Source organism: Ursus americanus, chromosome 13 (genome assembly GCF_024610735.1).
Source record: "Ursus americanus isolate L20-20 chromosome 13, mUrsAme1.1.p, whole genome shotgun sequence".
Taxonomy (NCBI): domain Eukaryota; kingdom Metazoa; phylum Chordata; class Mammalia; order Carnivora; family Ursidae; genus Ursus; species Ursus americanus.
This window is the reverse complement of record NC_142139.1, coordinates 16,851,751-16,866,984: the sequence shown is the minus strand read 5'-3', so window position 1 is coordinate 16,866,984 and position 15,234 is coordinate 16,851,751. Positions and strand designations below refer to the sequence as shown.

At 40.8% G+C, this 15,234-nt stretch overlaps 1 long non-coding RNA gene across 1 annotated transcript in view; it reads right to left on the bottom strand.

The window, feature by feature from the left end:
- LOC148109061 (uncharacterized) overlaps positions 1 to 14,871 on the bottom strand; it is a 229,516-nt gene extending 214,645 nt beyond the window's left edge. Inside the window, exon 1 of the long non-coding RNA XR_015726481.1 lies at positions 14,758 to 14,871. This is a non-coding gene — a long non-coding RNA (uncharacterized LOC148109061). The remainder of the gene's footprint in view (positions 1 to 14,757) is intronic.
- Positions 14,872 to 15,234: the final 363 nt, after the last annotated feature.

Here is a 15,234-nt window from a genome sequence, read left to right as displayed (position 1 = left end):
TAACTGTAGAATAAAAGAAAGTCTCATTAACTTGTCAAGTTGACAGGGTTTGGGAGCTTGTTTGGTTGCGGCAAAACCAGGGTTTGCAAAATGAGCATTCTTATAGAGTCAGTGGGTCTGTAAATTAGCACAACATATAAGAAGGGCAGTTTGGCAACATTTGGCAAAAGCCTTCAAAACAATACCTTTTGACTCAGCAATTCCACTTCTAAGAATTAATCTTAAAGAAGTAGTCATGGAGTTCGAATGCAAAGATTAAGCTAAAAAGGGTATTTGGGATAGTTTTGCTTGGAAAAGCAAAAAAATGAGACGCGACGTAAATGTCCAATGATATGGGAGTTGCTCGACAGATTGTGGTCCTTGCCTCCCTTCGGTGGAATTCCATGCGGCCATTTAAACTGCTGTTGTGGAGGACTATTTTAAAACATGAAGATATGTCCATAATATACTGTTATTTTTAAAATCCAGTTACAAGGCTCTACGTATAATTTAATATAGACAGACAGATAAATGGATAGATAGAACCAAACCACGTCAAAATTTAGTAGCTTGAAACGACAACTAGCTTGTTCTCTCTCTCTTTTCCACAAGTTGCCTGAGATGACTGGCTAAGACAAACAGATCTTGCGTTACTCTCATTTTGGGGACCAACTCATCCCACTTTGCCCAGGACTTTGTCGGTTTGCGCACTGACAGTCCCATATCCAGGAAACTCCCCTCAGTCCTGGGCATATTGGGGTGGTTAGTCTCAGACTAGCTGCCATGAAGCCCCCCCCCTCCATGACGACAGTGACTTGAGGTGGTGGGATTATGGGCAAAATGTATTTTCTTTTATTTTACTTTTCTACATCCTGTACATTCTGTCATATCTGTGTATGCATCTAAAACAGAAAAAAATTGTAACTAAAACTTCATTATCTAGAATTCCAATTATTTGTAACTGTTTGAGTTTAGCAGCAGACTGAAGCTTACCTTTGTACCACATACAAAGAAATTGAATGGTATAAATAAAATTGTCTGGAAGATGCTTAAGGCCTTCCAGTCTGGGTTCGTAGTTCCCAGTCTTGTTTCCTACCCCACGCAATGGTAGGTATGACGCCCTCCCCGTTAGTAACCGCCATCCACCTGGCAGAGATTCTGAACCAGCTGTGGAGGAGGGAGGACTCTTGGGATGAAAAAGTAAGTCTGATGTGTTTTGGCTTATGTCTGTTTAAGAAAAATTAGGACATTTTTTTGACTGTCAGATTTGTCTATTTTTAAAATATATCTTAAAATATTTTTCTAGAACGCCTGGGTGGCTCATTCGTGAAGCATCTGCCTTGGGCTCAGGTCATGATCTCAGGGTCCTGGGATCGAGCCCTACATCGGGCTCCCTGCTCAGCGAGCCTGCTTCTCCCTCTCCCTCTGCCTGCTGCTCCCCCTGCCGTGCTCTCTCTCTCTGTCAAATAAATAAATAAAATCTTTTAAAAAAAATTTTTTTCTAAAAAATGTTGTACTATTTCATGTTGAAGTTATTCTTTCTTAGTTTAAATTTATGAAATTTTACTCTATTTACTATACTAGCCTATTCACTCTAAGACTTCATGTCCTACAAAACAAGTCAATTAAAGAATAATATAATGTTTAAGGTACGTGGGCTGACGGTGGTAGGGACTTCAGATCTTTTATATGGTCTAGCTTACTTGTTATATACATTCTTCTTTCACCAGTTTGAAATTATCCTGTTTTCCCTATTCATTAGTTGAGCAACCACAGGCTAGACTGATTTCCTTTCTATAATGAGTGTTCTTATAAGTTTAATCAGTCCAACTCGTTGATGACATGGTCAGGTGCAGAAATGAAGATAATAAACTTAGCTAACATAATCCTCTCTTAGCAAACAAACTTCAGCCTTGTTTTTCTCCCTCCCTCTGAATTGTTGCATACACATACACAGGCATGATTTTGTTCTCTGGGAACTTGACCTTCTGCATAAAAGATTTCTGCCATAAGACATTCCCTAGCGCTTTAAGAGAAAGGCAATAAAAGGTGAACAATGTGCTGTGATGGAGATGAGAGAAGTCGGCATAATACTCTGGTTCTACCAGTGAACTAATCATTTTACAGTATGTGAACGATTTGATGTTCAAGCCATAGTCTGTTCGGAATCGGCTATTTCTCTTTCTGAGCCACCAACTCTACAAAAGTTACTGTACACCAATAATTTTAGAAACTAACAGCAACACTGTTCCTTACTGCCAAGTCTGTGTAACTCACTCGTGTGGCAAAGACATAGTCAACATTATAAAATGGAATATTCTCCTCTCCAAGATTCATGAAGATATTTCATTCCTGACACGCTGTTAGCTTCACTGGGGTAGTATCCTTATTGCCTGGGCAATAGAAGATGAAATTAGAAAAAGAATATTTTCTTAAATAGCATCTGACCCTCTTTCCTGGAATTTTATTTTACACTGCCATGTCTTATAGATTTGATTTCCATTAATACAGAAAACTGGCCCTAGCCCTCTGGAAAGGAGCAAATAGAGGAACTATATGTCATTCCATGTGGGCTTTGGCAGGACAGTCTGGGTTTGCTCAGGTTTGGCCCCTCAGCCTCCTAAGGTCTCTAGGATTCGAATCCCCTATGGTTTGTTTAGGCTGTAACTAGGTCCAAGCCAGGGGGAACCAACACTTTCAAAAGCAAGGAGGACCGTCTCTTTGTTCCACAAGAACCTTCTGATCCCTTTTCAGGTGGTGGGTTGACACAATGGAGGGGAGAGGGGTTGAGCCCTAAAACACTGAGCCATTTTATAAAGCTTATCTCATATGCCCTTAAACTTTTCATAATGCCTGGGATCCCAAGTAAGCAGGACAAGCGCAGACCATGAAGGGTGACACAGAGTCAGTGGGGAGACAACCAGGAACAAAGAAGAACGACTAAAACATTGGTTTCCCTTATAAGAGACTTTCAAAATAAGGTTTATTTTTTTTCAATCGAGCTTCCATATCTTGAGATATTTTGAGACACAAATCTGCCCGTTTTATAAGCTCATAAAACCTTAAAGTTGAAAAAAATCTTATAGGTTATCTCAATAAGTATTTCACAAATAGTGGTGCACACCAGAATCGCTTAGATGAGCTTGGTCAAAATACAGATGCTCTGGGGTCAGGAAATCCGTATTTTGAACAAGCTTCCCAGGTAATTTTGTGGCACCCCAACATCTGAGATTCACTGAATCTAGTCTCAGTTCCTATCTCCTGCAGGCACTTTCATAGTTACTGACAGACCATCCATCACCGGCTCTAGAAAACAACTTAATGTGTAATAATGTCAGACAACTGGTAAAGAATAGAAGTGTCCGAAATACCCTATTTTGCAGAATATGCCTTTCTTGCTGTGTAGATACCAAATGTCTGCATATGCCCTTCTTGATGACTAAACAAATAGAAAATAGTTACTTAAATAAATAAGAAATGTATGAATTGTTTTTTTATTTTTATTTTCAAGGCAAATCTGTTGTTATATGAGAACTTCTTCCCTGATTAGGTTTGCTAAGCATGCCATACTTGGAAAACTAACAGGATTTATGAAAATCACTTAGACTCCTATTTACCACATGCTTTTAATCAATTTGAGTATTCCAACTTATGTAAATTACCCTAACATTAGAAACTTAAACAATTTGATGATTCTTCAATTATCCTTCCCACCTGTGGATAATGGTTAACATTTGATCTTTTATTCTGATATAGATTTATATTATTCAACTGAATATAGTCTTTGACTATGCTAAGGCTTTTATGAATTCTGAAAATTATGAAATTTAAATTTTTGTTATGTAAATGAGCAACAAATTATTTTCATAAATGTGAATTTATTTTTTTTAAGATTCATTTATTTACTTATTTGAGAGAGAGAATGAGAAAGAGAGAGAGAGCATGAGAGGGGGGAGGATCAGAGGGAGAAGCAGATTCCCTGCTAAGCAGGGACCCCAATGCGAGACTCGATCCTGGGACTCAGGATCATGATCTGAGCCGAAGGCAGACGCTTAACCAACTGAGCCACCCAGGCACCCAATAAATGTGAATTTAAACACATGAAACAAGTGCAGGTGTTTTGTAATTATTACTTGTTGATCTGACAAAGTTGTTAGTCATTTCAGCAGAGAGCCCATCTGTGAATCTATGAGCTGAAAGTTTTCATTGCCATTTATGCTCTCTGGCTGCCATTCACTAATTCCAAAACACCAGCACCCCACCCTCCCACACACAGCAGTTGTAATGCTGCCTTGTCGGTGTTTGGAAGCCACATACATACATTGAGGAGATCCCACTTATACAGGGCAGACACCCAACTAACTCTTCTTTGGACAATCTATAAAAGATGCTTATTAATTTTTGTTGCTTTAATTTGGAATAAATACAGTAAAAACCCACATGAGACCCACACCTGGTCTTTCCAGGAATTCATTTATATTGCAGATCAAATCACGTCCCCCAAGTACGTGGTGGTGTAAAGTGAGCTCTCTCATTGTGACACTAGAAGCCAATAATATGGGTGTTTTTGCATCTCTGGACAATGGGTTACAATGGGATTTCACTATCTCAGCACTAATCACCTTAACACTACAAGTCCTGGTTAAGCATGGGCTTAAAGCTGAAACTGATTTTCCTGACCATTAGCTCTTCGGGCTTGCCTTTTCAGCTGTGGACCAGGAGATCCTAGATGCCTGCAAAAGAGCAATGTATTTTTTCTGATATCCACATGGGACACAAAGTCTATCAGTCCAGCCCCCTCAGATTTCTGCCACGACCAGGTCTTGCCTCTGTCAACCCATCTCCTGTCCTCCCATGTAATAACCTACATAATGACAGCCAGCTATGATCAGCTTAGCTCTGCTAATAGCCAAGGAAAAGCCCAAACAGAATTTGTTTTCCCTTAGTGGTGACTTGGCTTTCTAAACGTGACCTTCTAGAAATGATGCTTCAGCTTCTGGTGTCTTGTGTGGAATGCTGACATGAAATTTGGGCTCATGAGTCAAAGAGTCAGAAGAGAAGCACAGGGACAAGTCAATAAAGGAATAAAGAAAATATGAATTAAGTAGAGGTTTGTAGTAACCCTCAGTTATTACTCCTGGCCTGGTGTTATACCTCATATTACCCTGGCCAAGGACAGATGTCTTTGGGGGAAAATGTAACAACTAAATAACGAGGCCTTTAAATAAACATACTAGCCCTTATTTACAAGTTCAAATGCCGTCCTCCATGGTGGACTTCTCCATATCTGGAGAAGTTATTTCACCAACGCTATCATTGTCAAAACATTGTGGATCTCCTCCTTCAGAACGGCCTTCAGACTTTGCCTTTGGCCAAAATAGTATTATCCAACCGGACAACCCTCACTCACTGAATACTCTTAAATTGTTTTTAAAAACAAAATCCACTAACATAGGATAGAAATGTGTTCTCATTTAGGATATTCGTTCCTTCACTCGATTATTTGTTCATTCATTTATTTAATCAGCAAGTATGTACTGAGCGTCTACCAGTCACCACATGGTACTGGGCACGCATCCATGAGAAAGTCCTCCCATAAGAACACAGTGCAGTAGGAAAGACAGAAGTATATACAGCGAACTAAAATACAAGAAGATACATGCCATATTCATGATATAAAATGAATGTTATTTATGGTAACATAAAAGACGGAGCAATCATTCAGCCTGGGTGGGTAGGGAATGTTCACTGAGATGGTAAATCTGAGTATAATCTTGAAGGAATGAATTCATAAGATTCAATAGGAAGAGAAGAATGATATAAAACAATTCTAGGTCAAAAGTAATAATATAAATAATTAGACCATAAAAATGCACAGAGGTGGGGGTCCAAGAAAATTTCATAGGGGAAGAATAGTCTTCAGAACAACTGAAAATTCACATGCATAATATAATTTGGACCCCTAATTTCACACCGCACACAAAAGTAACTCATTAAATACCTAAATGAAGGAGCTAAAATCATAAAAGTCCTAGAAGAAAATTCATAAGTAAATCTTTGTGACCTTGGGCTAGGCAATGATTTCTTAGATATGACCAAAAAGCATAAACCATCAAAGAGAAGATTGGCAAGTCAGACTAAGTCAAAATGAAAAACATTTGTGCTTCAAAGTTTACCATGAAGAGCGTGAGGAGGCAACCCACAGATTAGGGAGAAAATATTTGCAACTCAAATACCTGATAAAGGACTTCTACTTGGGATATATAAAGAACTCTTACAACTCAACAATTTAAAAACAAACGACCCAATTTAAAAATAGGCAAAGGATTTAAACAGACATTTCTCTAAAGAAGATAAGTGAATGGCTAATGAGCATGTGAAGAGATGCCCAACACCATTACTTATTAGGAAAATGCAAACCAAAACCACAGTGAGATATGACTTTACCTATAAGACAGCTATAATTAAGAAACCCAGACAATAGTAAGTGTTGGTGAAGACGTGGAAAAATTGGAACCCTCATATACTACTAGTGGGGATATAAAATGATGCAGATGTTTTGGAAAACACTTCGGCAATTCCTCAGGATATTATACACAGAGTTGCCATATGACCAAGCAATTCCACTCCTAGGTATAATCAAGAGAAATGAAAACACATATCCACACAAAGACTTGTACACTAATGTTCATAGCAGCATTATTCATAACAGCCAAAATATGGAACTAATCCAAATGTTCTTCAATTGGTGAATGGATTTTAAAAATTAGTATCTCCATACAGTGGAACATGATCTGGTCTTAGAAGGGAATGAAGTACTGACGCAGGATACATGGTACCTCAAAAAACACTATACAGAGTGAAGGAAGCCAGACACATACACACAAAACCACGTGCTGTAGAACATCTTTTATTTTAAACATTTGGAACAGGCAAGTTTGTAGAGAAAAAAAGTAGATTAGTGGTTGCCTAAGGCTACGAGGTAGGATGGAAGGGAGGGAGGGAGATGGTCAGTAACTGTCAACAGGTACGTTTCTCTTGGGGGTGATGGAAATGTTCTAAAATTGTATTATGGTGACGTTCTCACAACTCCGTACACATACGATACACCACTAAATTCTCTACACTCAATGGGTGAACTTAATGGTGCCTAAGTATGTCTCAATAAAGCTTTTAAAAAATACAAAGGAGTGACCATATAACTTGTCATCCAAACAAGGACTTTTGAAAGCTCTGTTAAACCAGACAGGCCCTCAGGACAGCAGGTGTTAACCTAGACTGTCCAGGTAAATGGGGATGTTGGCTCCGTCTAGCTTTTAATAACTGCCTGAAAACAGGATGTCTGAAGGGGATGAAGAGAAGGAAAGGCTAGAGAAGTAATAAGAGGTCAGATGTGGAAAACTCTGACTGTCATGCTAAGGAATATCGTCAGGGACAAAAGATAACTCTAGCAACAGCATGGGGAATTAACTGAAGGAATATAAACACTGGGCATAAAACTAGTGAGAAGATGTTTCCACAGCCAAGTTTAAGAGATGGCAAGCAGCTAAATTAGGACTTGGGCTGTCGGGATGACACTAAATGGACAGATTTAGGAAATATTTTGGGTTAGAAAGTCTAAAGGCGTCTCCTACAGGAGAGTTCTGAAAACAAAAAAACAAAAAAAGAATCTTCGGTAATAGCAGCATCCCTGAAATAAGTCGAGAGCTTTCCAAAGTCATTACTGTACAAGACCACATTCTGTTCGGTTCTGTCTCCTACAAACCCTGCACGTACGGTGGACCAGAACTGTACAGCCCAGGGCGTACGTCCTGAATGCACCCACTGCTTTACAGAATTGCTTTGTGTTTAAAATCTGGCCTGCACTGTTCGTATTTCTGCAAAGGATGCTATTTTTGCCTGTCAGAGAAATGAAGAAAAAGCAGGTAAACAGTGGCCCAAGTGGGTAAGCTGGGTTTGTTTGTTTTTGTTTTTGTTTTTGATTGGCAGTGGCTTATAACTCAGCTGTCTCAAGCTTTCAAAAAATATCCTGCATGGAATTATATATGGAGGTGGAAGTGGGAGGGGACTTCCATTGCTATGGTTCTAGGTAGTTTTTTAACATTGTATTTTTGTAAAACTAACCAGGCTTAAAAAATTAAATGATTTCTTGATAATGTAAACTAAGTTTTGTCATCCTTATCCAGTTTCAATAACTTTACCTTAAATAAATTTTAGCTATGGGCTCATGTATGTGGCTTGGACAAACTTAAGGCATGCCTTAAATCAAATCATCTGAGCACGTATTAATTGAAAACCAGAGGATATGAGAAAAAAATTATTAACTACTCCCATGGTAGATAGGGATCAGAGGCTAGAGAACTGGAAAAAATGGACTCCAAAGAAAAACTAGTGAACCAAATCACCTCCCTACTTCCAACCTCAGGGCTATGGAATGAAATCTTTGCCCCAGGGGCCCATAAACTCATTTGCCTAAATTAGAAAGTTTAGACTCTATTCCCAGAAAAAAACAATACACATAGGGAGTTAAAATAAGGAAGGTAAAAAACAAAACAACTGTGATTTTAATCCCCAAATATAAACAAGGGGATGTGCTAGACCGATGATGTGGTGAACATGAAGCCCAGACCCCTCCAAGGTTGTGGCCCTCTCTTATAACTGGAGATTCAGAGAGTCTGCAGCATCTTGCATTAGATAAACAAGAGAGGATTAATCATGTTGGATGCTCGAATGGTTTGTGTACAATTTATGGATGTTTGGAAGGTCCCACAAAATAAATTTTCGGACAATCTAAGCTAAAGATGTATTTCACTGTTACCAGTTGAAAGAATAAGAAGAGTGTGTGGACAGGGGCTGGTGGCCAGCTGTTTTCCATCCCCACCAAGAAAACAGGCGGAATTTGCTTTCGAATACTAGGATTTGACCAAAAAAAAGGAACTTTCCATCCATGATATGCCATCTAACCCTGAAAGGGTACATGAAAGACATTGCCTCTCTCCATTAGAAAGTCTTCAAAAGACAAACATATTAGCTTGCTGGGTGGGTCATTTCAGAAGGGAAGAGCATATGAAGCGTGTGAGTCTTTTCATTTTTTTTCATTTCGGACATTCAGAAGGAAGTAGTGATTCACTTACGAAGTGGCTATCACTTGATGCCAGTTTTTGACGTGGTTTTCTATTATCTGGTTACTCTTAAACTAGCAACCAACCAGCTTCATGATGAGAAAACAAAAATTAGAAAGAGTTCTGCTTTTTTTCAAGCTACTCTTCAGATAGTTACTTCAATTAAAACTCTAGCTGTATTTTTGTATTAAAATCAATAAAACATTTGATACCTATATTTAGGAAAATATATTTATATATTTAGGAAAATAAACATAGGCACAGCCCAAAGAATACTTTGGGAAAAAAGGTGGCTGTGGGAGACTAGACTGGTATATTATCGATACAGGTGTGGATATATAAATGAAGATGATAAAAGAAAAACTGGAACTATATCCAACTATTTGTAAGAATGTAATATATGGTAAAGTAAACTTCTCCCAGAAGAGAGAAAGGAAGGATTTTTTAAAATAATGTTGGAATAGATAGATAAATAGATAGTAAGTAAGGAAAATGTCATTTAGACCCATACCTTCTTCCACATAAAATAATCTTTAGATGAATTTATACATTCATTCAACAAACATGGAGGGCCAATTCTGTACTGGATATGCAAAAATGAAACACCCAGTTCCTATCCTTAAGGTGCTCACAGCATAAGGAGAGACAGGTAACTAAACAGAAAATTCCAAAATAGCATGATAGGTAGAGGAAAGTTCAAATTGCCCATTCCACTGGGGTTGAAAGGATAAACAGAGATTAGCCAGGCAATAGTAAGCGGCATTTAAGAGGATAGATGATTCCAACATTCCAAGTCCTCTTTGAGTTGAGCACAAAGTGTGTGTGTGTTGAGAAGGGTAGATAACAGGGAGCAGGAACAGAGGAGGGGCACAGCAGGAAACTGAAACCAAGGAGAGAGTCACCAAGGGCCTTTAAGTATATCTTCAAACCTAGGGGGCTACGCGCAAGGATTGTAAGATAAGAAAGTGGCATAATCAGATATGTGGTTTAGAGAGCTCGCTTCACAGCAATGTGGCAGAAGTTTTCAGCAGAAGACAAGCCATTTGCCACAAGATCAGTTGGAAGGTGACAGTCGAGGGGAAAGGAGGAGAGCCTGAATTAAAGCAGGGTGGCAGGGAGGGAGAAGGAGAAGGCTGGAGTTATTTAGGGAGTAAACTTGATAAGCCTGAATTACCACATCACTAGCATTTCGAGGAGCTGGATGGAGCTCAGACTCATCCGAAAAGAGAATTCAGGTGGGAGGTAGTTTGGGGGAGTGAAAAGTGGTGAATGCAATTTGGGACATGCTGAGTTTGAAAAGTTTATGGGACAGACATCCAAGGTGAAAGGTCCATTTACATAACTTATTTTTGTGCATTTGAGAGTCATCAATAATATGAGTGGTGGTGATTTATACATTCTAGCCACTTAAATACAAATATATAATGAATACCTATTTGGTTCTGAGCTCTGTTCTAAACTCTGGGGGTACAGCAAAAGCCAAAACAGACAAGAGCCCTGCTCCCACCGGTCCCACATTCTAATGATGTGAGTGGGACAAGGGTGGGGAGACATACAATAATCAGTTATATATGTTAGTTGTGATGATATCTGTGAAGAAAAATAAACTAAGAGACTAGGGAGTGACTGAGTCCAGGTACAGGGCTGGGACAGGTAGGACTAGGATAGGTAAGGCAAGTGAGGTGCTTAGGGTACCAAACGTAAAAAGGCACACATTCTCAGGTACTGACTCTGAACTTGCCTTCTTAAGTTTGTGTCCCTCGTACCCTGCTTGCCTCCACCTAGTTCCAGCCCTAACTGGGTGTCTGCTATTTTCTACGGATAACCACAGAAAGCTTTATTCAAAAGGTGACATTTGACTATAGAACTAAACGAATAAACAAGCCAGGTATCCCCATATCTGGGGAAATAACATTCTAAGCAGGGAAAACAGTGTGTGCAAAGGTCTTGAGGCAAGAGGGTACCTAATATGTTCAAGAAAGATCTCCCAGAAATTTCACCATGGGAGAATGTACAGAAGAGATGAGAACCAAAGACAGAAGCCCTAAGAGAGCACAATAAGGGATAAGCGAAGGGGCAAAGAGCCTGTACAGAAAACTAAGGAGAGGCCAGAAAGGTAAGAGAAAAAACAACAACAGGAAGGAGCCCTGTCTCTTCAGAAATCAGGTAAGATGCAACAGAAATATTTTACTGTTGGCAGTTAGGAATTTGTCCTGCCTTTGTGGAAAACAATTTCTGACTTGGAGACCTTTCCTAAACTGAGTCCACACCAGAACAGAAATTACGGGACACACTTCTAAATAATTGTCTTTCCAGTATTGAAGATCACCATAATTATTTTCATTTTGGACAAATCCAAGCAATGCCAAACTAATAACAGTTCAATTTGAATAACTTCAACCCAGACACGATAGTCTTATAGGAACTGATCCATAACTAAAGGATTTGAATTCATGCCCCAACTGGCCAAAATCCTCTCCCATAAACAGGGTCAGTTGCGGAAGTAGCTTTCCCTATGCAAAGCCTTATTCTCTGATCTTTAGTAGAGGCCCAGGTCGGTCCCATATAACACACTGGCTTTAAAAGCATCCTGAAAATGTTTTCCCCAGCAAAACATCAGTGCCCCAATCTTATCCCCCTGGGCTAGATGAACAGCCATCATTTATTCACTCTGCGTGAGCATGAAGCTGCAAGTTCAACTAAAACCAAAACTCTTCGCTAGATGGGATACTTCCCTTTTGCTGCATTCCAACGCTTTAGGGAATCTGTGGCTTCACGGTTACATCACCAAAATTCACTTACCAACCAAAACCAAATGACAAATATCTGTGAGCCTGTAGGTTTTCGTGGCCTAATCAAAATCAGAAAGGGGGACCATCACTGTAGTGAAGTCCAACAAAAGCTTCATTATATAAAATCAAAAGAAACCCAGGAACTTTAATATGCCCAAGCTCACACCTATCCATGGAATAAACAACAACAACAACAACAACAACAACACTGTATTCCATTTTTCACCATTTGGAAGAAAAACCACAAAATTTTAGAACTCCAAGCAAAGCTCTCTTTCCTTTAACTTTTGAATTTCTGAACAAATTTGTTTACTGAACAATGCTTAAGCATGTAAAAATACTGATTCCCCCTACTCCCACATTTTTAATTTCTGACAAGATAAACTTTAAACCACGTTGGATAGATTTATCTGCAAAAAAATATGAATTATAAGCCACACCTGCTGGCTGACACCTGCTTCTGGCTCTTTCCTGCTCTAAAATGGCTGACTGAAAGGGAAATGTAGCAGGAATTCATAGTTAAGGGTCAATGCATGGACTCAGGGCAGTGACAGAAGAAGGTACTTGGATAAGAAACAGAAGATCCTTGCACTTGGCCACTTAGAAAGCCTCTCCGTGGTAGCCTAGATAGTAATTAATTCACAGATCCAGGTGTTGTGTATGTTGTATATGTTTGGGGAGGGCATGTCAGGACAACTTGAGAGCTGGAGTCTGCAGCCACGTGGCAGGTAAGAGTGCCTTTTAAGAAAAATAAAAATGGACTGTGAGCATTTCACACAAATGTTTGCATTAGAATTAGAGACCAAACAGACATCTGTCTCTTCACATAAATGTATTAACATGCCCTAGATTTAAACACCTCAAGATTAAAATACTTCAGCAATCTATTTTCCAATGTCACCTTTATCCTATCTTCAAAACGGCAAGACCATAATCTGCTTCCCGTGTAATCTGTGTTAAAAATGGGAAATTATCGGGGCGCCTGGGTTGCACAGCGGTTAAGCGTCTGCCTTCGGCTCAGGGCGTGATCCCGGAGTCCTGGGATCGAGCCCAGCATCGGGCTCCCTGCTCCATTGGGAAGCCTGCTTCTTCCTCTCCCACTCCCCCTGCTTGTGTTCCCTCTCTCGCTGGCTGTCTCTCTCTGCCAAATAAATAAATATAAATCTTAAAAAAGGGGGGGGGAATTATCTGATTTTTACCACGCAGTTCTCCGTTCGGATTTTTCAACTGCTTTGTACTATTATGGCAAGAACAGTCCAGCGGAACCTTGACCCCCAAGGCTTAAACAAAAGCTGGGACAATAAAAATAGTTCATATGGGTGGACAGTTGATTGACCTCCTTGCAGACTGACTTGGGGTGCGTTCAGAAGTTCCTAAACGCACCCCCAGCCCCACTGAATATAGAGTTCTCGATACTCTCGGGATAGTCAGAAAAACCCATCTTGTGAAATGTCGACATGCCCAAAGGCTCTATGGGCAGAGTCTTCTACTTTTCTAAAATACTGCAAGCGTATGTGCACATTTCCACAGCCTGGTGTTGAACACACTCTAAATTACAGCTGTGGAAGCAGAAACACGTGTGCGGCCTCGTGGAGTTGCGGCAGTATCCTTCCCGCTGTGGGAACCCAAGGGGGCCGTCCGTCACCGCGCTCCGTGGCCCAAGAGGTCACTGCACAGCATCAGGAGACCCCGAAGACAGTAAATTCTCCCTTTTCTCCAGAGGGAAATCACGCTGAATGGGAAGCATCCTGACCCCTCTGAATTTGATGTTTAACGTAAAAAAGGAAAAGGGTGGGGGGTGGGGCTCTGAAAAAGAAATATTGCAAAACTTTTGAACAAATTTCCTTCGGCTGCTCTCTGCCTAAGCTCAGAAGACGCCAGAAGGGTACAACGGGTCCCTACTGGAACGGTGGCTTACCAAACATAGCAGGCTCACTTCCAGTACTTACATTTAAAAAAAAAAAAAAAGGAGGCGCTCGGGCAGAGCTGACCAGACCCATTAGCATCTCCGGGTCTCCCATTGACAATGCAACAAGGGGGAAAAGCAACAGTTAAAAGAGCGGACTACCTTAAGTAAATGAAAAAGCGCATTTCCATATTTTTAAACAAAGGGGTTCTGCACCATCTGTCCCTGTCTGGGTGCCCCCTGCTCCACACTGAGCGGATTTGCGAGGGATTCAAGTGCACCTTATAGATTAAATAGTCACTCGGCTGCTTAAGCCCAGTTGCCCAGACAATGGCCGCGCAGAGCACCCCTTCCTCCTTCCTTCCTGTCGAGTGTTCTGCCTGACTACACAAACTAAATGCGCGCGGCTCCCCCGTTGCAAGAAGTGGACTTGACCGGAGCTAAAACCAACAAAGGCAGATTCTGGTGGGAGCTGCGGAAGCGCCGGGCACTGAGTCAACAAGCGGGTCTCATTGAAATGCAAATAGCGCGGCCGCGGCCCCGGCGCGCCACCTCCCGCCCCTTAACTTCTCAACCCCCGCGCGGCGCAGGCCTGAATGGGCCCATTGACGCGCGCCGGCGGTGCCCAGCGCTCCGCGCCCGGCTGCCGCGGGGACGCCTGCGGACGCCGAGCCCGCCCGGCCGTCGGGGCGCGCGGGCCGTGCGGGCTCCGGGCGGCCCTGCGCTTTCTGTCATCGTCAGCGCGTGGTCCTCCCCGCCGCTCTCCCTCCAGCGCTGGGAAGGCGGACAGAGCCTCAAGCGCAGGTTGCCCTGATTTCTGGCCCGGGAACAGGAAAATTCACTCCGCTGCTGAGATTTTAAAAAAACAAACAAAAAGAAGTTCCAAAGTTCCCCAGTGGCGGTTAGCCTTTTTTTTCCCCCTAAGTATTTACTCACTTAACCTTAAGTATTTACTCACTTAAATCCTGCTCTCTCTCTTTTATCCAGAAAGAACTAGACTTCAGTATTTTTCAGGTGCCGAATAGTTTAGCTTCGAAGGAAGTTCTCGCTGATGCTCTGTAAACGCTTAAGTAAAAACAAATCCCATTTGGCATTTGGATACTGCCCGCCCTCTCTCCCCACTCCCCTACTCACTGTTTTACTTTGACTAGATAATATTATCAGCTTGTTTATTTTGCGCTTTCCCTAAGGTTTAAAGTTAATGCAAGCACTGTTAAAACTTAAACAGAACTTAAAGGGGGGGCGGTGTTAAAAGTAAGCTTTTACAGAAATACAAAGCTAATTCTTTTTTTTTTTCTTAGCAAACTATGAGCAACTAGCAATAATTTTTTTAAAAGCTAAACGGTATTTAAAGATGACCTGAAAATAATAAGTTGACTTTCTACAGCATATATATTTGGTTGCTGTGTCAGACTCTAAAGAAATGAGGATTGAT